This window comes from Epinephelus lanceolatus, chromosome 16 (genome assembly GCF_041903045.1).
Source record: "Epinephelus lanceolatus isolate andai-2023 chromosome 16, ASM4190304v1, whole genome shotgun sequence".
Lineage (NCBI taxonomy): Eukaryota > Metazoa > Chordata > Actinopteri > Perciformes > Serranidae > Epinephelus > Epinephelus lanceolatus.
The window spans coordinates 16,492,744-16,519,216 of NC_135749.1; the positions used below are offsets into that span (position 1 = coordinate 16,492,744).

The 26,473-nt window shown below is 43.0% G+C and overlaps 1 protein-coding gene across 1 annotated transcript in view; it reads left to right on the forward strand.

The window, feature by feature from the left end:
- Window positions 1–1,185: 1,185 nt before the first annotated feature.
- The window catches only part of elmo1 (engulfment and cell motility 1 (ced-12 homolog, C. elegans)), a 147,008-nt gene continuing 121,720 nt past the window's right edge, over window positions 1,186–26,473 (forward strand). The window contains exon 1 of the mRNA XM_033636876.2: window positions 1,186–1,307. The gene's annotated coding sequence lies outside the window, so the exon portion shown is untranslated. The remainder of the gene's footprint in view (window positions 1,308–26,473) is intronic.

Genomic DNA, 26,473 nt, shown 5'->3' on the forward strand with positions numbered 1-26,473 from the left:
ATTTATTTTAATATTATAATTATTGTATTCTTACAAGTTTATTGTTCCTTCTTTATTGTTCATTAAAGCGCTTGAATACATTTAGCCTACTGTGAATCTTTTTTAAGCACAATAATTTAATTGTTACATCCATCGGTGTGAAAGGGTAGTTATACGCACATCAAAAAAGATGCAAGGCCGGCACAAAACATGAATGAAAAAGAGGTAGAGCCTGCACACTTACTCCATGCCACAAACTTTAATGAACAACGTTTCGATCCTAGAGGGATCTTCGTCAGGTCTGAATGTTACATCCATCCCCATCTGGTGTTACAACTCACCCCGGTACTGGGGTACGTTGTAACAATATACCGCTTTGTATTTGACATTCATTTCCATAATGTGTGATGGTGTAGTAGAAGTCAAAGTGTGTGTTATTTATAGCAGACAAATATGGGTAGCATGTATCAAAATTTAAGAGCTCTAATAAAAAAACCCACTGAGTTACACTTGCTCAAACAAAAAGTGTTACAATCATCCCCGGTCTCCCCTACTTGTTAAGGTTACTTAGCAACCTCAGACGTAATCTACCGCCGCACTCTTGAAAGCTGTCTCAAAAAAGGTGCAAAAGTAGCACCTAGCGCCCGACCTTGTGTTTTCCAGGTGTGTTAAAGATGAGGCATGTGTACAGCTCTGTAGAGAGGTGGTGGCCTCCTCTGGCCACCCCTTGGCAGTGCCACTGCTTGCACTTATCATATTATAACATTAACAACACACAACTTGTTTGCACTTATTAAAAATGGTAAGAAACATATCTAAGAGACACTTCATGTTTCGTGTGTCATGTGCTTCTTAATGTACAGGTTGAACTTCAGGTGGCTGGGTGACGTCACTCACACCTGGAGGAAAACTATTAGACCTATTGACCAAACACTATGGTGTTCAAATTAAATGATCAACCTGCTATTTTAATTCAGTTTGCAGCTTGTTAACTGGCCTCAGAGCTGCTAAAAGTATCTCACTGACTCCTTAATTTAAATCCGATGACATGTCTCCATTCACTCGTTCACCAGTGAGTCAGTGAGAGCAGCTGGGGCTCCCATGTATGCATGCATCCTCTGTCTGGCATCACCAAGCCAACCAGCAGACGGCAGAAGAAGAAAAGAGGAAGTGGAAACATCAGCACTATCTCTATACGGCAGAGGAGAGAAAGAGAGGGAGGGAAGGAGGGAGGGAGAAAACACCACAGAGTGACACACACTCACAACACACACACGCAAACTCCGGACATCAGCGCTTTAGTGGAAGAAGTGTCCTCGCTCCGTCAGGTTAGTCAAAGCTTTCTTCTCCTGCACTAATGTTGGTGTTGAGCCGCGTTTCCCAGCTTCACTTCCTCCGCGTTTTGTGCTTCATGTTGAGGATTCACGATGTTTGAGGGCTTCGCTTTGCCTCAGCTTCAGTAAGCGTTTCTGTGTGTGTTACATTGCAGCGAGACAATACTGTGCTTCTCCTCCTGCCTTGTCTCTGTGTATGTCTCCTCTGCTCTGGCTTTACTTTTGTGAAGTGGCCATAGCGGCTCTGGGCGCTGCTCTGTTTCATTATTGACATGTCTGATGAGAGCATCGCAGCTCCGCTTTCAGACATTGAACTGCAGTGAAAATCAAATTCACCGTCTTTTATTTGCAGTTGTGGTTTGTTAAACAAGTGTGCGTTAAAGCTGCAAGTTGTGTTTGCAGATATACAGAGAAGACGCCGAGGCTGCTGCTGCTGCTGCTGCTGCTGCTCCCTGGCTTGTTTGTTCAGTGCATGCTGTTTGCTTGATGCAAAAAAAAAAAAAAAAAAAAAAAAGTGTTGCGTTTATAAATGCCTCCGTTTTCTCCCCACTGCTAATTAAAGAGCTGCTTTAATGGTGTGCGGTGTGTAACTCCAGCCCAGCATGCATGGGCACACCGTGGGCCTGTGATTAGGAGAGGGAAGGCTAAAGGCAGCAGTGTTTGAGCTCTCTGCCACCAGAAAATGAAAAGATTGCAAGATGCAAGATGCATTATGATCTGGCAACAGTTCATCTAGTCACTGAACACACCTCCTGTACATCAGGGTTTGCCTAGAAGTTTACATGTGACCCCTAATTCATAACAGTCTTTCCCAAACTTCTGTGGCTTGCGACCCCTCAGCACAGGTTGCATTTGTCTGCGGGTTGACACTAGTCACCCAAAGGCTGATCTTCTTCCTTTGGCATTTAATAATACTGACTGTTTCTACTTTGTTGTCTTGATACCCCTCAGACGTGACTCTCAGATATGAAACCACTGCACTCTGTTTGACAAGATTTTGCTCTGAGTTGCTCTCTTATTAGGCATTTTGTTATTTTTATTCCAACAAAATCCCAGAAATATTAATACTGTGCATCAGCAGTGCCAAACCAGGGGTAGGTGCACCCCGGGGGGTGCTTCTGCCATAACCAAGGGGTACATAGAAACATGGTGGAGTGGCTCAACTAATTTGAAAACGAAACATTTGATTTGAAAGAAAGCTATGCACATTATTGTGTCTACGAGGAAAATGAACATGCAACATTGACGTAATGCTTGAATTAAAGTACATTTATTGCCACAATAACATAACAGCTACGACAGGCCAAGTTTCCAACCAACCAGTTGAGTCAATTTGCATTTTAGGGTATCAAAATCGAAAGCTAAAAGTGACGATTTAAGTGTTTAAAGTTTGAATTCTGACACTCCAAGAGGTGCAAGTGTAAACTTAGCCAACACCAAGGGCTACTATGTCATGTATCTATGTATGGATTTACGTGTGCAGTCACAGCTGCTGTGTTTTCTCTGTAGTAGAAAATCTTTGAGCACTTTCATGACGCCACCCCATCTATCAAAAAGGCTCTGGAGCCAGCCTGATAAGGCTGTTGGACAAAACAAGTTGGGAATCACTGCTGTAGATGAGAACTACTCCTTTTTATGCCCTCAGTCCCACAGTGGTGTTTAAAGGGCCCGTGGTTGTCAGTAGACCCCACTTTGAGAACCGTTCCTCCATATTTCCTCAGTGATCACTCACTAACCAGTAAGAGACCACAACAGCATTGCTCTGTGGCACACAGCGTGCCTCAGCTCTCTCCTCCTCACATCAGTGAAGCCCCGAGGCTACGCTGTCGTCTTCTCTTGCTCCCTCTGCCCCTCCAGGCAGCTTCTGATGGAGTGAGAGCCCATTTACATGCCCTGTTAGCCACCAAAGATGTCCCCATTGTAATGGAACAGCACGCGTGCCGGCATCACGGTGTCAACTCGACAGTAAACACAGGCAAACATACAGTAGCCTAGATACAGAAGCACATTAGCAGCCATGTCTCAGACACTGACATAAGGGCAGCTCTCAAGAGCTTGTCGAGAAGGGATGTATGGGGGGGTTTGTTTTCAAGTGCCACTCTGGGATTGTCATCCAAGTAGAAAGTTGGAGGTTATTGTCTGGTTCTTCCTTGCTGTAGTTGTCCATGAGGATATCAAGTGTTATTTGATGCGAGTGACATACTTGAACTGAGAGATTCTGTGCTGCATTGTGAGCTTTTGGCCTATATGTGCACCCTGTCTGTGTAGCTGTGGTCGACAGTGGCTTAGAGATTGATGTTTGGTTTTAGATTCAGGTCTGGCACAGCCTCAGCATTCAAGGAACGCAATTTTCAACTCATACTTTGGAACAAACCACGAACTGAAGTGCACTCTTCCATTAAACCGGCATGTGAGGTTCAGTGTGTGCGCAGCGTTGGCCGGTAGCTGTCCAGTCCAGAACTGGAGCGTGCCAGAAGCGTTATATTTCAGTTTTACAGCCACCAGAGGGACCTACATGTCAAAAGGAATGCACACACATGCGAAAACAAGTTTTATTAGCCACAGCAAACCTCCATTTCTTGTTAGCTGGCTTGCCTGAATAAATATTTCTTCATCCCTACAGGGTCTTAAACATCAGCGATAGAAATAGAGTGTTGCAACACAAGAGCAGATGAAAAGTGAGAAGGTAAAATACAGCAGCCTCGACTTGCAACATAAGCCAAAACAAGCTGATGGAATTAAACTTGAGCGCTTTTCTGCTTTGTTTTAAATAGTGAAACATAATCCAGGAAATCAGATTAGCACATAGAAGCAGAGAATGAGAGGCAGCTCCGAGTACTTTTTGGAAGAGGATGGGTGCCTGCCCTCGCTTTTTGAGTTGCAACAAGATCCTGGTGTTGTATCAGTTTGACACTGCCTACTGTTTGACATCCTCTCACCACCTCCTGAAGTGCAACCTTGCCAATTTCTGTCTGCTCTCGCCTGTCAGAGCCCCCTCCCCTCCCCTCCCCTCCCCTCTCGGCTTGTTATCCTCCTCTCATTAACCTACTCTCTTACACTTGCTTTCTCACACATGCGATCCTACCGTCTTTCTCATTTTAGCCTCCCCATCTCTCGCACGTTCTTCTCATTTGCTCACTCTCACATTGCAGCGCACTCCCCCATCCACTCTCTCACTCTCAGTTCTTGCTCCCTGAGGGAAATGGAGGTATGTAAATTGTTTTCCCCTTCATGTATGGCCGGCCTGCTATCTGTCCATCTTAATGAACTCATTTCCCCCTTTTTCTCCAAAAAGCTAAGTACTGCGTCATTCAAGTAGCACCAAAAACCAGAAGGCCCAAAGTGTCCTGTCATCTCTCTGCCACTTTTTAGGTCTTGTTGTGCTAACAGCCATTAAGAACGCTTATAGAAGAAATACTTGTTAATGTACTGGTGCACTACAAACTGGTGCGCCTGTCCTTTGGCAGCTTGAGGTTAGATTAATTTGCAGTTCCAAATGAGATGAATGTTGCCTGCATAATTGCTCCCCGTGGTACACAGTTAATTAAAACAGCAGGTAGGTACCGAAGGTGCGATGGGAAGGTGCCAGACAGCCAGACAGACATAGGTGGGTGAGAGGAGATCTCATAGGTACTGCTGCCATGTTCTGCTCTTTAGTTTACTGATTGTTGCCTTGGGCTGAATTCAAAGCTAAGCAGCTCTTTCACTTGTAAAAAAAAAAAAAAAAACATGCAATAAAGACGAGAAACTGTTTAAAAGAACTTGTTGGTTTATGAAGAATGGTGATCTTGTAGCGGCTGCGCATGGGAATACGCTCATGAATGTATTACGACCCTTTACCCCCGTGCTTCTATAAATGTATATGTTTTGTTGTTCAGGCGCAGAGTCCATCCGTTCTAAGAATATGAATAAGCAGAGAGCATCTGCGGGTGTGTTTTTCAGTCCAAGTCTAGACTTTATGCGGAGTGAAGCTGCCCTAGATGACCCAGAAACTGATACGGTTCCCCCTGCGTGCTCGCTCTGCCCGCTGCATTCCAGCTGTGGTACTGCCGCAGAGCTCTGTAAATACTGAGTGAGAGGTTAGCCTGCTCTCTTCCTCTGTCTGTTTGTGGTGTTTAGCATTTCTCAACTAAGAGGCACTCAGCCCCTGAGCCTACTGACCCAGTAGGATAAATAGGTAGGTTGTCTAACCAGTATATCCCCACTCCAGCTGCATGAGAGGCTTGAAGTGACTTAACACTTAGAGTTTGGTACTTTGTAAGGATTGTCGTGTTACATGCAGGGTCGACTAGACCGCACGCAGCTGCTGTAGTAGGATTGCGCGTTATGTGTCAGCGGTGTTAACATCACACAGTATATGATTTATGGCATGTTTGCACATGTGCTGCCGAGATGTGCTGAGTTTCAGTGCTGTGTTGCTGCTGTATCTGTTTTATTTTTCACCAAGGCTCATCTCTTTCACAGGAGCTGCATGCTGGTGTTTCAGTATGACACAGGTGCTAAATGCAGTTTTTCTTCAGCTGTAAACTCCTTACAGCTTTTCCCTTGCACATGTGCGTATGTGCATGTATGTGTTTGTCTCTCAGCCCTTTAGGAGGCATGCATGGGTCTCCACTTGATCTGTGTCTCAGTATATATATGGATGGTTGCTGTCGAAGTCCCCTACATGTCTGACACTCAATCCATCTTCTTTTCATTTGTACATATATGTATCTCTTGATCCATCCATCCATACATCCATTGTGTTTCATCATCTTTCTCCCTGTCCATGAAGATACGATCAGGTGGTCTACCAATGCTTGATCAGGTGCACACATGGATCATTGCTAAATCCCTCCATGATCAGCGTGAATCCCTCCTGGCCCTACGATGTGCCTTTCCACTGACAGTCTGGCTCGCTACTGTCTTCAGTGAGTGTGAGTCAATAGAGGTGCCCTAGTTTCCTGCTCTGCTCTGCCCAAAGTGTGCACTTGACTTTTGGTATCTATGTCAAACCATTAGTTCAGGGAAGTTTTTGTCTCATGTGGTGATGAGTTTTCTGTTTGATGAACGCTGTGTGTATGTCATATTTTTCAAGCACTCTATCGTGACGTTGCCACAGTGTTGTTTGTAATCTTTCACACTGTGTATGACAGAGAAAGTTTATGAGCTGTTAGTGTGAGCCGAACAGTAACTTACTCTTACACCCAACGGCAGACGTTGTCATGTCCCCCGGAGCATTTATGTCATGCTTCATGATGCTTGCTATGAAAAAAATTGAAATGTCACAGCATTTCTTTCTTTCCCTGCTGAACAGAAAATACCTGCATGCCTTCTGTGGTATAAACAGCTGAGAAAAGAAGCATGGAACAACCAAAGGAGTAAATTAGATTCACTGCTCTGCTTCACTTAAATTAAAGTACCAAAGTTGGTGGGGTGGAGTGCACATGAAGGGAACAGGCATCATCATCTTTAAATAACAATCTCTGGCAGCTTCATTTTACCTTCATCTTATAACTGATGTAAACTCATTAAAGGGAAGTCAACCAATTTCACACCAAAGTCTGTGGACATGTCATGTGTACTATATGTGAATTAAGTTAGATAAAGCTTTTTGTGGCTCCAGAAGGAGCTGAGCAAAGTCTGATAAAGTGCTTCGAGTGATATCAACTGAGGCAGAGTTGGTTGGGTTTGAAGACTACAAGTTTGGAAACTTAAAAAAGAATCTGGAAGTGTGGAGTTTAAGTGAGCTTACAAGACTTCTGTAGCCTGCTCCTCATCTCTGCTTGAGGCTTTAGACTCCAACAGAATTGTTGATTGTGGATAATGTAGGCGCCAGGTTTTAACAAGGAAGAAGAAGGCTTGGATGTAAAAAGATGATGAAACTGTCCAGTGTTGCCACAGATTAAGATTATACCTGTGGCGGTAGCTCAGTTATGTGTATGAATGACACTCAAATAATGAATGATCCAACAAGGGTTACATGCCCATCAGCAGGTCATGTGTATGAAATGTCTGTATTGTCACTGCGCTGCCTTTTATGAACTATGATCATCTTGTCCTTTATCTCACCTATGTCCAGGTGCTGCACCACTCCTTCTTTTTCTCTTTGCAGTCCTCGTACTCATACAGCTGAAGTTAAATCCAGTAACTATTATTTCTAACGGCACAATCTTACCAGCAGAAACATTGAATGTTTCTCAACTTCAGTGTTTCTGCTGTCTTACATTAAACACAGTTTCAAGTCCATTCTTTAACCAGAGCAGCTCTAGTCTCTGTACATCTTTGCACGCTGGTGTCATTGTTGATAAGCCATTACTTGTGACATGTAACCAATCAGATAGTGCTGTGGCAGGACATTGAGCAATGCTACAGAGTTTTGACCACAGATTAAGAGAGGCCACTGCATCAAAGCCAGTGTAGCACATTTTTCAATTAATTGATTTTATTGGCTGTTGGATTTTAAATAGTAAAAATAAGAAAAATATTGTGGTGGGCTGTCACAAATAAGTCAGTGTTTGGGAAACAATGCTGTCCATTGTGAGTCTGACTGTTTAAATGCTAAATTGGCGCAGCACTGAAAGTTTCCAGGCTTGTGCCTTTAACTCCCAGTACTGTGTGTGTCAGGCAGAGCAGTTATAGTAATGGAAGTGAAGAGTAGGCCCTACTTTAGTGAATCACTGATAAGTCCTTGAGGGCTTAGGGCTGTCGCCCTGTAAAATCAGCAAGTGCTTGAGGACTCCCTGGCTGACTTTTGGAGCCTTTTTACATGTGCCCTTTCTGTAAATGCTGCAGACTTCGCTTGAGGGAATAACCCACAATTCTTGCCCTTATGGTAAAAATGTGGATGACAAGCTGTTGAAGTTGAAAACCTAAGAACAGCATATTTACTGGAGTAGAATATGGTCACGTTGATTTGTTTTTAATTGATAAAACAACACAACTTTGACAGTTTGGTGCTCAGAGGTCAGGATGGACACTGCAACTGGTTGCACAGTCAGTTCAGTCTCTCATGTTCGGTTATCACGTACAATACACCACTACAGAGAGACACAAGAGGGGAGATTAAAAGGAGGTTTTTTTTTCCAAGAAAAGGAAAGGTCTGACTGAGTCACATGTTGAAGCCAGGGCCAATCAAAAGGTCGGCCCCATGTTGTCTCCCTGCGTCTCACAGGTGCACACACAACTATGATCTTGTCAACGCAGTCCCATGATGAGAGTGGACAGCACATACGGATGACTGGAAGTTCAGTGAGATGGAGCGGAAATAAAACTAGCCTGTTGTTCTGCTGGGTATGGGAGGGGGGTGTGACACTGTTTCTAAGAAACCTTATAGACTTATTTGTTTCTTGTTTTACCCTTTAATTGCCAACATGCACTCTGTCTCTATTGTTTTTTCCTTGTTTTCTTGTGCTCCCTGTCTCCATTTTCTTTCTCTGTTTTTAGGAGTCCATCTAAGCAGTGATTATAGAGTCTCAAGTTGCTTTGATTTATGTATTGGTTAGAAAATGACTCTGTTAAGACTTGATTTATTCCTTGCTGTGACTCGTAGGGAAGCAAAAATACACGAAAGACACTGGCAAAATGTTAAACTGTGTACGTTATCTCTGAGGCTGGTTATCGGTACTTGAAACCTTTGAAGGTTTCGACCAAAATATCCCAGTGCCAGGTAGTATCAGAACTTCTCCAGTCAAACAATGCCTGCATTTGATATTTTTTGTTTGCTCGCAGCCAGTCACCATCGATTGATTGGAAAGTGTGATTGGTGCACTACTGCAGCAGCTACAACCCATACAGTCTGTGGTATAATGGGTAGAAAGATAATTGGGTACAGCATTAGAAGTGGGGCCTCTTCATTCCTGTGGAAGTTGCTCAGTGATGCATGAAGCTGAAAAAACTGCTGTGTAGTAGATACATTTTTGGGGGCATTTTTTAGACATTTTTTGCAGTGTAGGTCCATGGGAAAAGTCTTTTGGGGCCACAGGGCATCACATGACAGATGTATCTCCGCTTTTTGGCCATTACAAAAATTGGCTTCAAAGCTCAGCACACTTTCTGGGGGTGTATTTGATGAAGTTGACAGTCCAGCATGCCAAGATGCCATCAAAATGTTCTAAAGTGTGGCTATACTACAGGCCTGTGGCACCTGGTGGCATTTTACCCAACTGAATGCCTCCATTTACAAGATAAATATAAAAGGAAGTAAAGAAAAAAGGTATCAAGTGAAGTACTTTATTTGTATCTGTATCATTTTAACTGGTATTGGTATCGTTTTTAACGAAACCAAGCCCTAGTTACCTTTGATATTTTTGATGATGATGTTGTTGCCTCATAAGCTTCACAACAAATACACTTCTTTTTAGATACTTTCCCCACTTGCGTATGGCTGCAGTAAGCTTATTCATTTCAAGTTATTTCTGTTCGGAGGACTTGATGGTAGGCAGAAGACGTGCAGTGCAATAACATGTAGTTAAACGTATTGCATAATTGATGGACGGGCTGAGATTAAGGATTTGAACCCATTCTGTCACGACGCAGGCCTCTGCGATGCCAGCGTGCCACAGCAGTGTTTTTTCGTGAGACTAGTCAAGGCTTTCTCTAGAGAGTGGAGATTGAGGAGGAGTGGAGGGCCTCTCATAACATGCCAAGGTCACCAGCTCGCTCGGTCTCTCCGGCTGGGGATCTGCGGGCCTTGGATTGAAGGTGTGTTGCTTTATGTCGGGGCTGCCTCTGAGTCTCTGAATAAATCAAAACACAGAGGGGCTTTCGGAAACAAGACACTTTAATATCTACCTCTCTCTCGCTCTTTCTTTTGCTCTCAAAATCTGTCTTCATTCCCCACTTGTAAGACTTTACTAGCTGATCCCCCTTTATTTATCATTTTCGCCTCACATTCTCATCCATCTATCACTTCTCTGCTTCCTCTCCATCCTTCACTTATATGTTCTCATAGGAACTTTCCATCTAAATGACTCTGCATATACATATTGCTCAGTTCCTGACCCTTGCTGCCCACACATTGACCAGCAGCGGCAGCAGCAGTGTTCAGCAGGGCATCTGGAATATATCGACCTACACAAGGCTCCAGTGGTTGTCTCTCCTGCTGCTACAGCTCAGTAGCAGCCTGAAGTCTGTTTCTGTTGGCTCCAACCAGCCAGTAGAAACAAGCCATAATCACTCTCACACCCCGACGCTGCATTTCATCACCTGTTGGCAACGAGTTAATGTGATCTGTGGCGGGGTAATTTATCTTGAAAACAACCACTGAATGGAGAAGACTTCTCGTGGGCTCACCGGAGCCTCGCTCAGGGGGATGTTGATGCCTTCAAAGATCAACAGGTCAACGGTTGAAGCTTAACCAGAGCTCACAGATAGCTTCTCTACTCTGTGCCCGGAACCATATTTCAATATGCCGTTGTGTCTATTTTGTGTCAACAGTGTTTGAAAATGGGGGTTTTAGATTACTTTCTTTTAATTTCCCTTATTGGCATGGCAGGCACGTATAAATGGGTGTTTATATACACATACAGACAACTCATCAAATCTTTATTCGTCCCTTTTCTGCCTGATGAGGCCGTTGACTCGCTTCAAACCAATATTAACAGTAAAACGTAAACGTATTTCTGTTGTGAAGACACCCACAGGACAACCACTTGAGTTTTCTTCTCCCTGTTTTATGCTTATCAGGGTTTTTACTTCATGCCATTCCTGCTGGCTCCGTTGTTGTGTCTATACACACAGGTTTCCTCCACCATCTGAGATCAAACATCAAGGAATGTGCTGTTGTCTCTCGGACTCAATCGTTCCATTGTGTTGAGCTCGGGATTCTGTTGCTTTTTGTGGCCTGAGCAGATTCCCCATCTGTAAACCACCTGCCTCACCCCGTGTCACCCTCGCTGGTCCATGCTGGCCGCACATCAGTGTTTTCCATTTCCTGTGGATGTTACACGTCGCCCTTATCTTATTCCCAGCTATGTTAAAAACTGAAGAATAACATGGTGCAGCTCAGCTCAGCTGGGCTCAGCATGGCTCTCTGCTGAGAGAAGAGGGGTATTGTAATGGCGGACAAGCTGGGTTTAATGTTGCCTTCGGGGCTTGTTGCTGTGTCTGTTCTTTTGTTGTCTGGAGGGGAAGCTTAACACTCTGTGTTTGTATTTTTGTGTGTGCGTGTCCAACTTGTCTGGCAGCATTTTACAGCCCAGACACTGCCATAGAAGACAGGCACAGGAAATACCAATGGCATTTTCCCAACAAAGGGAGAGCTACCGGATGCATATCAGTCTTAAGACATGTGGTGAAAGTGTGCTACATATGAAGCGCGAGGTTTCAGAAGTAGATTTTTAGCAAGAATGAACACGCCTGTTCTGAACTTAAGGTGGAAGGTGAGCCACTTCCTGCCGGTATCTGCATGTGAACCAATCCATTTCCTGTTGACAGAACGTGTGACAAGAAAGGTCAAGGCGCACAGGCACAACCCGATGCAATGTGGTTAATGTTTTTCAGTATCAATTACAGGGCAGGCTGACAAGTGAAACATGTCGTGTCTGATGTCTGTTTCCATGTCCTCAGTGAATATATGCATGGGGGGCTGCTATGCGCCGATTACATCATCCAATGACATCGTACCCACAGCAATGAAAGCCTGGCCTGAGGAATGCCCTCCACTTGTGTTTTTCTTTCCCTCTTACCCCCCCTTTTCGCCGCCTCTCTGTTTCACATAAATGTGGTTTACATGCAATTAACCCATAAAAGGCAAAAATGAACTTCTTTGAATCCTATGCCTCAGTCCATAAATAGCACGACTTCAGCCTCATTGCCTGTTGCTGCCTCTGCACCACAAGCAAAGCCCCCACCCACAGCTTTACTATAACTTGACAATAATAAGGCAACCACGAGCAAAGCCTCAATGAATGGCTTTGAAATATTCAGGCTCAGCACGCAGGAGGGATGAAAGTATTTTAGCAGCGGCCAGTCACCACACTGTGAGGGTGGAGGCTGAGCTGGCATCGGCGCTGGCTCGTGACTGACCAGGCAGGCAGGGCTGGAGCCTGTCAGTGGGTAAACATAGGGAGGGGAGGGCATGGGTGTAGCATATGGTTAAAAAAAAAAAAAAAAGACACAGGGGATAAATAAATAATAGGAAGGCTGTGGAGAGTGGGAGGCCGAGGGCAGTGTTTAGGGGTTAGCAAATTAATGGGTGAGCCCAAAGTCTGGGCACGGGGCATCTGTCAGGAGAGGGGAGGGCACTGTGGTGACAGGGTGTGGCATGCATGAAGTGGAGGTTGGGCAAAGAGTCACAGTGGGCAGGACTGAGCAGGAGAACAATAACAAGCTGTGAGACAGTAGGGGAGACAGAGGATGGTTGTAGTGTTTGTGACACATCTGATGTATCTTGGAACTCTTCTAGGCCACTGTGTTCAAAATGTGATACAAACTAATTACATGTCTGCTAATAAGTGGTGTAGCTGAAGATGCATTGTTTGGTCTCAGACACAAGGAGTTCATTGGACAGTAGAGAACCTTGAACCTTGAACTAGCTTACCTTACAGCTAATGGCTAAAACATTAGGACTAACAACATCTACACAGACAAAGCAGGCAATGAGGAATAAGGACTAAACTAAGCATGTGCAAAGTGAATCCAGTGATTTGTAGCTTGTTCCAGGTGGGAGAAATTAAAAATATGACAACTATCCCACGTTACAACCATCCCCGATCTCCCCTACTCTAGACCAGGAGAATTACATGGAAAATATTTTGAATATCAGTGCCAGTATATTATTTGCAGCAAGCATGAGCTCATGTGTTGTGGCTGTGTGCAGCGGTGTGATACTGATGAGCTGATGGTTGTGATGAATAACATTGTGCCTCCAACGGTGCCGTCAGTCAGTATGGCGGACGGGCAAAGGGAGCACCCAGCGGAGAGGAAGAGAGTGTGTTTTGGTGAAGTCACCCAAGACTTGCGTGTCAGTGGGTGTGTTTGCATGCGTGGAATCAACGGTAGGTTGATGTATAGCCACAGCTGGGGAGGGGTGGAGGGGAACTGTGGGAGGGGACGGAGAGACAGCTGGCAGAGCAAAGGGTGAGCATAACGAGGAGCGAGTGTGACAACCACAGTGACTCCTTTGTTCCCACTCACTTGTGCCAGTCACAGCGAGTAGATGGCGGGTCTGTGAAGTGACTGAATCCTTTCACAGTCACCTAGACCAGATACACAGTCTAGCGGTACACTAGCTCCCTCCTCAGCGTGTGTGTGTGCGTGTGTGTGACTCTATACCACTGGGAGCTGGCAATGGCAGCAGGAGATTTCCACAAGATAGCCCATAACCATCTTCCATAATGTCAGTGCACCCGTAGAGCACTTATTACGCTTGTGATGATAGTCATCAGTGCGAACATAATTGTGGCGCCCAGCAACACCCTGCTCGGTATATGCTTAGGTAATGAGTATTGTTGAGGGCCTGTGTTCCCTCCTGAGTTATGGTTTAATAAGAGGAGTAATTTTTGCTGTGCTGGAGGGGAGCGCTGTGGTCCTGTGAGGCTTCTGGAGGAAATGCCTGCTACCAAGCGCGTCGAGTCTATCAAGGTGTAAGGTCACTTGAGACAGCTTACTCCACCTTTCTTTTATTAAACCTGTCTGGCGCGCGCGTTCACACAGGCGTTTATCTTTCTCAGCACGTTAATTTTTTCCTCCTTGGAATGCCAGTAGCCTGTAAATAATAGAGCAATAGATGGCGGATATACTCGTAGCACTTATTCCTCCCTACTATTAAAAGGTACTTTTCTGTCTCTGAAAGCTCTACACTAAAGGGTCTACTCTCTTACCGCCCATTTAGCGTTCTAGCTATTTTTTTGTTCAGGAGTTCAATAAGCCTTTTCAGCCCCTGACTTCTCCCTCTGAGTATCTGAACCATTTAGTTCAAGTAGGACGAGTAAAAATAGCCTCAAATCAATCCCAAATGTTCTCAGGCTCTTCGCACATCTCGATCTAGGCTAGCACAACCCAACAGGGGATAGAGTGACACGGCATTCAAAGCTGGGCAGAATGACTGGCAGACTGGCACTTTAGAGGAGGGCATGTTCATTAAAAATGTGACTGGTAGCAGTGATCTGGGCCTTGACACACTTTAAAGGCCATTAAAGAGGCAGCGGCGGATTACGGTTTGTTGAGTTATGATGATGATATGACCTTTTGGTTATTATATGCTTCAGCGGAGATGGTAATCCTCTAAGCTATTGAATTTAGCTAAGTGGAGAGCATGTTTCCATTAAGAGATATACAGTATATGATGTGTACAACGCTGCAGCAGGAGTTCACAGCAGACCAAATTGTCGATAGCGCAGAAATGTCACATACTGTAAAGTGTGTTGTGTGACTTAATAATAGAGATGGCACAGAAAGACCTGCAGGGCTAAAGAGCAGTGTGTGCTTATCAGCAGGCAGGAAAAGAACAATCATAGATCTTCAAATTATTTTTCTATGTAGAGTATTTATACCACTAAAAAAAACAAAAGAGATCAAACACAAGCATGTAACACAAGCATCCTCTTAATCTTTGTGGTACATTGTAAAATACTTACAAATCATCACCAGTATTTCATATGTAAAATATTAAAAGGGTGGCAATACCTAAACTGGTTGCTTCAGCCCTAATATCAATGACTCAATGGAAGGGTTGGGCACGTTAAATCCATTGGTGACAAATGTCGATACCTTAGAGTGTGTCTCACTGAGAACGCCGGGTTTAGAGAAGAGGTGGAATTGCCGCGAAGCGCATCCAAGCCTTGAAGCCAGCCACAGAGCTCCAAGGCCTGCAACAGAGCTCCATGGAGCTGCCGGGTTCAACTTAAATGCAGAGGTGGAAGCGCCCCGAAGCCGGCCACAGAGCTTCATGCCTGCTCTGTTGGCCTCACAACGAGCCAAAACTATCGAGCTGCAGCAATAGTCTCGGCGTCTGTAACTAAAATAACATAGAATAGAAAGAGACAGAAGATGTGTGATTAGAAAAGAGCAGAGCAGCAGACATCGGTTTGTAGTCTTCTGTGTCACCCCTGTAACAGGTTCATTCTCATTGTAACAGAGAAAGTATCGAAAAAGGTACCATTGGGTACCCGTCGCAAATTCAAAGTCTTCCAGGTATCTGTTCAAATGTGAACGGTTCCCAACCCTATTGGATGGAGCACATGAGGGCTCCATGATTTATTTATTTCTCGTCCTATTCATATCTTACATGAAATTCTTACATGAAAATAACTCTGAAGTATTTCCAGAGAGCAGCAGGGGGCTCCTTTGCATCAAAACAAGCATTCCTAATTTCTTCCTAAGTCAAATTACCAAATGACAAAACTGTTGTCGCATGACAAGCTTTTCACAAGCAGAACAGGCAGAAACAGAAAGAAACAATTTCATGCATAGACCAATTTTTGATCAAAAACATTGTGGTTGTACCAACAAATGGTTCCTCTTGTGCTTTGGATTCAAAGATGATGATGGCATCACTAATGTTTTGCCATATTTGCAGCAGTGCAGGGTAACACCACGTTTATACCATCACGTTACGCCAATGAGATCTTATCACGACCATACCTGCCAAAGAATCATGAGAGAAAATTGTAATATCTGTCACATGGCATGCAGGAGCGCTGCCACAGCAGCAGTATTGAGTGTTTTTATAGACCTTGTCATACTGTGTTGACCTCGTTCTCACATGGCGCCAAACACATCAGAAACTGTCTGTGCATTGGAGTTTCATGGGAAAATCTGCACTGCAACGCAAACACTTTGGCATGATATACACCCCCTTCCTGTGTGTACAACTGTATGGCTCTCCCTGATACCGAATCGTCTGAAAGCAATTCTGGTTGTGTATGTTTGTCTAAACGCTGGGCAAAATGAAAGCCTGGCCTTGGTGTCTCAGCAATCATTTGCAATGGAAATTCCCTGACCCGGGATGCCCAATCCTTCACATCCCATCTAACTCGATGGAGCACATGCCAGCCCTGCCAGCGCTGTGAGCGGAGGGAGTTAAGCTCCTATAATGTAACAAAGCAGGTCTGAAAAAGCTTTTTAGTCATCAGCGAACCAGTAGCCTTTTAGCTTTAAACCCCATTAAGACTGTAGGTAGAACTTTAATGCTTTTTGTAGTACCCTGTAACAAGAAAATGTTGAGTGTATCATGTAACAGTGGCTGGTGGATATTTAAAACATCCATGTTAGCTGTTTCCAGGGGTGAACTTTACCACACAACATAGTTAATCTATAAAAGTAAAAACAAATTTCTAGTGGGTCATAAATGATGATTGAAAGGGATTCCGTTCCATTGTGCGATTTTTTTTTTTTTGGAAACAGCACCGTCTCCGTTGTTATGTAAACTTGCAATATGCAGTTCCTCTGAAAACAGAGACTTTTCGGACATGGGCATTACGGTTCCAGTCACTAGGCATGCGCAAGAAAGTCGACCATCACAACAACAATGGCGGACTCCCGAGCTCTGTTTGTGCTGCTCTCCCTGTTGAATTTATCACATCACCACTCTGTAGAAGGAATGCATGTTCACAGGCATGTGTTGTTTCATTACAAAGTCACACCGCCAACTACTGGCCTGGCATGTATACTGCAGTGTTTTTGGTCATTTTTGTGGATCTGTGTGCACAGCAATTGTTATCAAACGTTGTCGTCTGAACCTGGAACTTTTTTTCAAAATGAAAACGAGAAACAATTTAGTTTTCAGCAGATCGTTTTTGTGTATACATGGCCTAAATCTCTTAAAATGTGTCAGTGTGAGCAGGATTTAGTGACATCACAACTATTAAAGGGCAGCACGATGGTGCAGTGGTTAGCATAGTCGCCTCACAGCAAGAGGGTTATTGGTTCAAACCTGGGATGGGGTAGCTCCTCTGCGTTGAGCCTTCATGTTGTCCCTGTGTTGGTGTGGGTTTTCTCCGGGTACTTCGGCTTCCATGCAGGTTAATTGGTGACTCTAAATTGGCTGTCTGTCTCTATGTGTCAGCCCTGTGATAGTCTGGTGACCTGTCCAGGGTGTACCCTGCCTCTCGCCCAACATCAGTTGGGATAGCCTCCCCCTCCCCACCCCAACAGGATAAGCGGTTACAGAAATTGAACAACTGAATGAACAGCTAATTTAAAATTGAATTGTGGTCCAATATATAGGTTGTAGGAGTGTGATGTGGGAACCTGAGACCACCAGCACACAAACTTTTGAAATGAACAGTGTTTACATATTTATAGATTCTGGCTTTTTAATGAGGAGGAAAGAGTAGATGTACTTTTAAGATTTTTTTAAACTCCATAATATGAACTTTTTATGGAAAACCACATCAGATGCAAATTCCAAGCAAGCATATTTATAGAAGTCTTAAGACATGTCAGTAGGGAAGTGATGCTGCAGCCTCCTCAACAAGCATTGATTAGGGCTGGATCATTGAGTGTGCCTGCTCAGGCTTCACAATTGAATACCTTGAATACCTTTTTTTTTTTTTATGGCAAATTAGTTGAATTTTTCTATCTTGACATACTGTATGTGCATGTCAAGAACATTTGAAAGCACTCAGACAGTGAAAGCACTTGTTTTTCTTTTGGTCTATAAGTCCTAGCATTGTCACCCTGGTTACAATCCCTCCATCTGTGTCCATTCACTTTGAAAAGAGACGTTAAGATGGGCACCATAATATATGAAGCCTGACACTTGCAGTAATTGCGGCATTCTGTCATGGAAAAGTTGTCTTTTCTCTCTAAAATGAGTGGAACTAAGCCTTTAGCTACAGTATTGTTCTTGCATAATTCTCACTGCTCTATTCTGGGACTTCCACACAACTCATGCCCAGTCGGCAGAGTGCTCTGCTCTTTTTGCGGATTCGTGGGTGTGTGGAAGTAACTTCCCAAAGCACCTGCCCAGTTTGGTTTTCAATTAGCACACACAAGACGTGGCATCATTATCTTCCTCGTGAACAGCAATAATCCAGTTTAGGGAGGGGGGATTCCTCAAGAGCTGTATTCGGTTCTGGGATGCGATAACCACTGTGTGTGATTTATGAATGAGAAGCCCTGCAGAGGGGAGTTTTTCCTCTCTTGTCCTTTGCTTGTGTATACACTTGTGGTTGTGTGAGCATCTTTTCCATTATAACCTTTTGTCTGGTAGTTTCTTTCCCCACTGCTGTCTGGGGTGTAATTTTAGCACTTTGAGGAAGTGGGATTTCAGTCTATTTTTTTTGTATTTCTAAAGTTTAAGAGAATCGAAAGATGCTTGTGCTGCTGAATGGACTGGAAGTGGCCAGTTAAAACATAGTAAAAAAGGCTGTCGATTTTTAAGATTGTTTTTTTTTTTTTGTTTGAGCATAAAGCAAATCGATTTTCCAACTGTTGCTTTTGTTCAGATTATTTTTTATTTCCCCATTAGAGCTTGTGTAAGGCAGACTAGCAGGCATGTGGTGGATAAAACATGCCTGTCATGATGCTGTGTTGGAGAAGAGTTATTGATTTGCCCTGCAGCAGCACAGTTTGATTAGTTACACAATGTAGAAACTGGAGCTTGTCATAACTTAATGGCTGTTTTTTTTCCTAGGAAGGAGGGGCTTCATAACATGAACTGTGTCAGTGTTTTTATAGACAAAAGGCAGTTTATGTTTATGTGGTTGTTCTCTGAAATGCACCCACTTGGAATGAGAGGGGGTGTGAGAGCTCTGATGCGCTCGCTGTTCTGTTAGAGTAGTCAAGGTCACATTATGATGGAGGCGGTTTTCTGCTTGTGAATGAAGAATGCTGTGTCGGTCCCTCCTGATGCTACAACGCCTCCCGCCTCCTCCAACACACACAGAAACACACACACACACGCACACACACACACACACACATATAGGCTTCACAGTTAGACAATGGGACTATAGATCTGTTTCCATGACTTCCCTTTCTGGCCAACCAAAAAGCACCATTCAGCCCCGACTTGGTCATGTGACCTGGCAGGGTTTTTGTGTGGTCCCTACCCATCCCCTCCATACATCCTCACACACACACACACACACACACACACACACACACACAGAGGGGTCCAGTGAACTTTTTCAGGATGGTTAGTTCCTTGAAGCGTGGCCCCAGAGGCTCCAATCATTGTTGTCTGCCGTGATCAGTCAGGGGGAAGCTTTGGTCAAACCATTCCCCGTCTCTCTCCCCCCACGCTGCTTTTGAAGAATCGCACTTTGATGTTCTGTTTTATCTACATCACAAACTGTTGTGTCTTTGGAAACAAAACGCACTTTTGTTGTGCTTCTTTTGACTCTCTTGAGCTCGCTGCACATTTTAGCTCTCGTTTGATATTTCATGATACGTAAAAAAGGGACTTAAGCTTTGCTTTTGATGACAAAGGAGAGAAAGTTTTAAGATCTCACAGTCTGGAAATGTCTATTTGTTACTGCTCTTTAATCTTTTGTATCTCTCATGTGGTAATATTAAGAGATATTACTTTGATTTGAGCTTGCTAAGGAGAACATATGGATATACAATATTCATTTATGTTTATAACACAGGTAGCAGTACAAGAGTTCAGACTGGAACTGGTTTATCAAAAAAAACTTGTCAACTCACTAATTAACATGTGATACCTTGTATTTGTAATCTGTTAACAAACAAACAGTGTAAACACAACAAGCTGTGGTTTTGTGGGAGTTGTAAGTCAGACAGTTTTGGTTGAGTTCAGCGACTTTCTGGAGTCTCTGCTGGTTGCCTGGCAACTTTTTAACACCGCAGGTTTTGTTCAGGTTAAATGACTGAGATCTAACGTGTTAATTAGTGGGTTTAAAAAGATCCTGGTAGGCGAATTTCGTTAAATTCGGACAGAAACAGCTGCTTCCAGTGCTTTTGCTTTGCCCAACACACAGAGAGTTGTATCAATTTTTTCCATTAAACTTTTGGCAAAAAAGCGAATAAGCGTATTTCTTGGATACCCTTTTGTTTGACTGGACCAAAGTATTTGCTTCAAACACTGCACTACCTGGACCATGGTAATACTCGGAATTTCCCAAGTTTAGAGAAGTAAAAGTTTTCATACTACTTTCCAATTTGTATTTGATTCCTTATGTAATAATTAAATAAATAATTTATTTCTTAATAAATTTTTAATTTAATTTAATTTTGTAATTAGGTGATAACAGAACAAGTGAAGACAAAGATATTATCTAAAGTAAGATGAAAACATACAACAAAACAAAAGCGGACAAAGTAAAGTATTAATGAAAAGTAGAATGGCACAAGAATCAGCCATTGAGGAAGTGGGCCAAGAGCCTTGACAACGGAAGGAGCTGGAATCCCTCAGCTCAAGGTTTTTGAAATAGTATTTTTCCTTCCTTCATTCTCAAAATAAATCCTGTCTACTGTTTTTAAAAAAATCTCGCAGAAAACAGATGCCTGAGAGCGCATCTCAGTGAAAATGCTGGGTTTAGAGAAGAGGTGGAATTGCCTCAAAGTGCATCGAAGCCTTGAAGCCAGCCACAGAGCTCCATGGAGCTGCCAGGTTCAACTTAAGTGCGGAGGTGGAAGTGCTACAAAGCCGGCCACAGAGCTCCATGCCTGCTCTGTTAGCCTCCCAGCGAGCCCAAACTGTCTAACAAGTAACTAGTAACTTAATTAACTAGTAAATTACTAAAAAAACAAAACAGGGCAACAGTGATAGCGGAGCGGCCATCGAGGGAGTGGGCCAAGCGCCTTGACAACAGAGGAACTGGAATCCCCCCAGATCAAGGTTTTTGAAATACTGCTTTTCCCCCTCCTTCGTTCTCAAAATAAATCCTGTCCACTGTTTTAAAAAAAAAAATCTCTGTCCAAATGAAAACACAGAAACACAACTGAAGTACTGTCGAGAGCTGCAGAACATGCGGCAATATAACCCAAACCCTAAAGCAATGCAAAGAAGGAGATGATATCGTCCAATCATAAGCCTGAAATAAAGCCATTACTGGAAGGCTACCTGGCTACCATAGTGCATTCTGACGCCTCGGTTCCCTGATATAGTGGAAGAGTAACTACATTTATGCATGAACTTCCTGTAAGCAAGGTTAGAACCAGCGCTGTTTGGTCACGTCCGCCATTGCACGAAATGTCACCTCTTTTGTGACACCTCACAAAGAAGATAACAGCGCACTCTGATGTCACAAGCTAAAAACTCTGTCAGTGTTGTTTATGAAAATCTTCACCTTGGACAGAGTTTTACAAATGTCAGTTTTTAGTGACGTGTGGACAAAAGGACAAAATCGGCATAGATAAAGCTACCCGTCTATGTGTAGACAAGGCCTCAGTCCTAAACCACAATAAACATTTGGTTGACTGCCCTTCATCGTCTGCATGGTGATTAGATCTATACGTTGCTGCTGTCTTGAGTATTGCGACAGTCACATTACAGAGTCCAGTCTGTTCCTTGAAGCATTCAGGCTTTTCTCTCCAGCTTCGTTCTAATGGTCCAGCTATGTAGCTAAGTTGATTACACCAAAGACCCCGCGGGCCTGCAGCCAGACCAGCCACTGTGGAGTCGTCTGGGGACGCACATAGCATAGCAAACATTTTTATCTCCCTAACCCACATCTCTAGCTGAGGTAATTTAAGGTTTAGAAACCACTGTTATCAGCCTCAGAATTTAATCTGAGGTCCATAAAAGCCTTCTGGTGAAGATCAGAATGGACTAGTGGTCGACTGCGCTGAAGTTTTTGGGAGGAAACTGTAATGGTGCGGTGTCTTTCATGGTAACTCTAGCCGTGTTTGTGATGCAGCAAATCCTTCTTCCTAAGAATCTCAGCCTGCTCACAACTAAAATAGATACTAATGTCTACTTGCTGATTGCACAAGTCAGCATGTATGCACAATATGGTACACTGGTTGCTGTCAGCACAGCTAGAATCCCACAATCCCATGCAATGTTTCCTGCTGCTGTGGAAATCTTTCCAAGTTGCTATTGACTTTTGAAGACATCATTGAATCAGGCAGTGTTTCCGTAACTCAATCTTACCATATCTGTCAGTTTGGAAGAAAGAACACTGCGGAGAGTGAGTGTTTGACCTGGATAGGCTGCTTCTAACAGGGCTGAGGAGCCTGGGAGCAGAAGGTCACACTGTCAGTGACTCACTCAGCCTGTGGGCTCGCTCACAATCACACATACACACGAACGCACACTCTTTTCCTAACTGGCAGTGAAAAGGCTTCCAGGGTAAACACCTAATTGTGCTCCTGTTTTCTGTTTTTAAGCTCTCACTGCCGACCTTGATGCTGACTGATATTGAGTTATGTAATGGGGGAGGATGGCATGTTATTTTTAAATCTAAAGAGAAAGGAGATTGTGTTTGAACAGAGCACATAGCCTATTGTGTTTCAGTTAGCCAGGCGATGGAGGAAAAAACAACATGTGTAATAGTCACCTTACATAAGACTCTTGAATACACAAGCTGTGAGTGCAGTGGATGAAAATACACACACCGGGGTATTTTAAAGGTACAGGTAATGTTTCATAAGCACTTACATTTCCTAAAATATCACGAGTTGATTGATCAGGGAGCAGCGATGAACCTCATTTGTGAGCAATTTGTCACCATGTTTGTCTGCTCACTTCTCGACATTTTGTTACTCAGATGTTCGATGCTGTAAACATCAAGTCAATTAGAATAAATATCCAAATGAATTCAGTCATCTGTCATGATGTTGATAATGAGATAATGGCACATGGCTGTCAAACACCAAACATCTTTATCAGTGATCAGCGTTGACCACTTTGTTGTGATGTTCTGTTTTTAACACTAGGCCTATTTGTTTATATGTACATTTTTGTATTATTATTATCATCATATATTACTTACAGGAATAGTTGAGAGGCTCAATGCCACTTTCACATCTGTGCAGTAAATATAAAGCTTGTGCCAGCAGCCAGTTAATTAGTTTAGCTTAGCATAGCACAATAACTAGAAAAAGGGGAATGGGCTAGCCTGGCTCAGTCCAAAGGTAGTCTCACTCACCAGACCTTTCTCAAGAAAAGAAAGGTCTGGCTGGGCCGACTCTCACTTTAAAATTGGAGGAAAAAACGCCCCGGCTGCTTATATTTCTTTCAACCAATCACAGTCGTTCTGGGCGGTGCCACAGCAACGGTGCGCTTGCAAAAATATTGCCGGGGGGAAACAGGTTTTGGTGTAACACCCCCACAAAAATATTGCCTACAGGACGCGAACCATGGCAGAAAAATGGCTACATCCCTGCAAGATCAAACACTGCAAAAGTTAGTAAAGGACGTGTTGAAAACGGTTGAAAACTGCTACACAACCGGAGGTGGTAGGGTGGGACTTCAGCGGGTGGCTCGTTCCGCCCAATGAGAGGCTGATCTATGCAGCGAACTTCCGCCCACTCAGACTAGTCCAAAGGCAACAAAATCCACCTATCAGATCATCACAATATAGTTTTTTTTTTTACTAAAATTAAAGTGAAAAAAAAAAAAAACAAGTTGTGAGGAATGACAAATTAGTGTCAGAGGTGCTAGCTTCGGACAGAGCAAGGCGAGCTGTTTCCTTGTTTTCAGTACTTATGCTAAGCTTAGCTAATTGTCCTGCTAGCTTCAGCTATGTATTCCACCCAGGCCCCAGGAAGTGCAGCGGGCTTTGACGGCAATTTTCATAGTGGCCAAACAGTGCAATTACTAGGGGTGGGAATCACCAGAGGATCCATGATACAATATTATCACAATACTGAAGGTATGATACAATATTACTGCTACCCAATGCTGAGTTTTGAGATTATATTGCAATGTATTGCCTTTTTTATTTGATAAGATAAATTTTCAGTCTGTTCATCTCACTTCAGCCATTTTTTGCAGCAGCAAAATCTATCTAGTGGACAGAAAAAGCAACTGATTATAATATTCTAGTTATTCTAGTCTATTTGTCATATTAATAATTTATATGATTAAAAAATGTATTCTTGGCACCCTGTGACGATACGATGTTGCCGCACAAAATATTGCAGTACTATGCTGTAACGGTCATGTGATGCCCTGCGGCCCCGAAAGACTTTTTTCCCGTGGACTTACATGGCAAATAGATATCTGTATATTAGTGGATACATTTTTTTAGCCTCACAAACCCGCAAAATGATTACTTTCACAATCAGGATTTCATCCATTCAGTCCAACAACATTTTTAAAGTCTAGAACAGTTGCACAATTAAATTATTTTATATGTATTCAAGTGAGCGGAGCGCCAAACCGATCATTGCCGGTAATTTTATATGCGGTAGTGTTAGTATGTATTTTTATATCTTCACTTACCAATGGATACTAGGTCAAACAACCCCTGAGGATCATATTCCACCAGGACAGCTACAAGTTAGACTAATTTTATAGTATATATTTTGATCTATTTTATACTTCAGATTTATATTGTTTGACATTAATTGGTGAAAGAAAAGAACAAATTTCATTCTGCAGGGAAACGTGTGTCCTTACTGTGCATATTGAATCTTGAATCTATGTTTTATGACGACCCTGTGTGCGCTCAGAGCTGTGGCACAAGTTACGCACCGAAATCTGGCGGAAGAAAAATAATAATAAGACGAAAAATAAGTATGTGTGTGACTTATGCACTGATGAAGTGGTGGGTGATCGATGTGCCTGACATCGATTGATTTAGTTTCAGCACTGTGGTAGTGGCCAGCTCCTGTTACGAGTTTCTTAAAGAGTGATTTCAAGTAAAATCTTAAATGGATGCAGAAAGTAAAAAGAAAGCAATAGCCTAATTTAAAAAGTTGCCTCTATTGAAAATGCATTTAATCTCTGATTCAATTTGAAAGCTATTTCTCAAGACAAGTCCTGTAATTACCTTGTCCGCTTTCATTCTGTTTATATCTTAACACGACTAAATCAATCGATGTCAGGCACATTGATCACCCACCACTTCATCACTGTCCCCATCACTGTGTCAACATCTCCTTGCTTAGGCTAGTGTAATATTAATGTGCCTGCCGCGGCTGGATCTGTGAGCGTTTGGTGGCTAAGAGGAGTGTTAAGAGTGGGTCAGCTCAATCTTACAACTCCTTCTTAGTGAAAGATCTTCTTAAGCTAAGAGCGATCTGGGAAACGCAGCCATTATCATGTCAACATACAGGGAAAATGTGTCCAGAGTTTATGACATTTAGCGGGAGAGCCAGAGCCATTTGACTAAAGCTGACGTTATTACTGCTGTAGCATGATGTTATTAGGCTAAATACTACATTTCTAACAGTGTGGCTATGTGTCCGGTGTCCTTCGCCTGTGGAACAAGTAACATAACTTGTCCCCAAACGAACGCATGTTTCGGTTAGGTCTATGTGTTTCACTAACGTTCTTTATGTATTATGAAGAATGTCAGACTGGCCAATCTTTATTCTCGAAATATTACGAGTTTTTTCTCGTAATATTTCGACTTTATTCTCGAAATCTCCGATTTTTTTTTCTTCTTCAATGTGGCCCTAATACTCCGTCGTAGGTTTTTGATTATTGCAGAAAATAAGCAGTGTGGCAAACAAAAATTTATGACACTGTTGCATTTTCATAAGCAAAATAATCCTCACAAATGAACACCATTTTTATGATTTTTGAAGCATAAATGCTATCGGCTTGCAAACGAACTACACTACAGTCGTGTGACTTCATTATCACCACCATCACCTTCATTTAGCCACCTGTTAGCTACCAACATTTATAAAGCACGTAAAAGCTTTAAAATTCACAAATGGGTTACTTACTTAAGTATTTTATATCACAGAGCAAAACCTGAATCTGATAATCTTGTGTGAACCCCAGACCTTGTAAAAAAACCCATTTTAAAAACCCACTGACCTCAACACGAGGGAGCTAAAAGTGCAAAAATAGGAACTCATTTCCTGGTTTGAGGCCTCATTTCTGCCCTGCTCTATTGAAGTAATACATGTGAAAAATTGCCCTTGTTAATAAGCATGTTGGCAGCTTATTACCCAAGCATAATATTCACAGCACGGTCAGTATAAGCTTGCTGTTTTAGGCTTTGTTGCCTCCATGCAGGTTTACATATCTCCTCAAAGTTCATTCACTTAACCAATATGGTGTAAAAACTATTGTGAGACAAGCAGCAGCACATTAGCCTGTATGACCACGTTCCAATTATTGCTATTATAAAGTATCACAGAGGATA